The sequence below is a fragment of the Penaeus monodon genome, chromosome 15 (genome assembly GCF_015228065.2).
Source record: "Penaeus monodon isolate SGIC_2016 chromosome 15, NSTDA_Pmon_1, whole genome shotgun sequence".
Taxonomy (NCBI): Eukaryota; Metazoa; Arthropoda; class Malacostraca; order Decapoda; family Penaeidae; genus Penaeus; species Penaeus monodon.
The window spans coordinates 41709052-41710088 of record NC_051400.1 but is presented as its reverse complement, the minus strand read 5'-3'; the positions used below and the strand labels follow the sequence as shown (position 1 = coordinate 41710088).

Here is a 1037-nt window from a genome sequence, read left to right as displayed (position 1 = left end):
CAAACAACTTATAAGAGAAGTAATGTAAGTGGCAGAGACACCTTAATCATCTCATTCATTTATCCGTCTCAAAGGCTTTGGCTTTCAATAATAAATCTGAATTCATTTACTTTGGTAAATGAATATAAATGACAAAGCGTAGCATAGTTCTCTGGTTTTTTTTCTTTCTTTCTTTTTAAGCACTATATTTTACTAAATTCTACGTTTTATTAATTACAAATAACTTTAATAATTATCTATACAAGGAAGACTGTGTTCATATTCCGCAATGATAAAAGACGCTACCAAGTATGCATCACACATAAGACATCATGCATCAATTAGGATTACTCAGTGTCGAAACAGGAGGCCAAAGGCGTAGGTCTCGTTGGCTCTTTCTGTCCTGTATCTAAGGGGAGAGGCATAGAAACTCTTACAAAGCGTAAAAAAGCATCCGAAAGTTGGTGTAGCTTTTTTTTTTATCTACCCTTACTTCCTGGTGTGTTCCAAATATAGTTTAGCATTAAATATCTTGTTCTCTCTATATATGTTAATTACATCCAGAACTATATTTTCAACTACTGTCATCATTACAGTTTAGTTTCTGTGTTAATAATCACATCTTATAAAAATGATAATTCAAAGGTAAAGGAAAGTATATTTTTTGAGTGATGAAGTAAAACCGTTAAGTTTACATTACAGAAGAGTCCTTTATTATGTTAGATATCTCAAAAAGACAGTCAGCCAATTAATCATTTCCACTTAACCTTAACCTTAAGGGAACTCCAAGTCCCGCCTTACAGATATGGGTACACTAATACAACATGTACCAAAAACAAAACTAAAAGAGTGTACGGACTGGACAACAAGGGGCCGCATCCATTATCTCTTATTATATTTTCAATCCATCCAATGGCCTTGAAGACATTCGTGAAACCTTGTGGGTATGATGCTGAACATCCTACCGTGGCAAAGGAAGTGATTCCCATGACGAAATTCTTGTAGGTTGCTGGACCCCTGAGTCGCCCTGGAGGAAGGAATGATAAGTGTGATAAATG

The 1037-nt window shown here is 35.0% G+C and overlaps 1 protein-coding gene across 1 annotated transcript in view; it reads right to left on the bottom strand.

Annotated features, from left to right (window-relative positions):
- Nucleotides 1–669: 669 nt before the first annotated feature.
- The window catches only part of LOC119582186 (chymotrypsin BI-like), an 8576-nt gene continuing 8208 nt past the window's right edge, over nucleotides 670–1037 (bottom strand). The window contains exon 7 of the mRNA XM_037930423.1: nucleotides 670–1006. The gene's annotated coding sequence lies outside the window, so the exon portion shown is untranslated. The remainder of the gene's footprint in view (nucleotides 1007–1037) is intronic.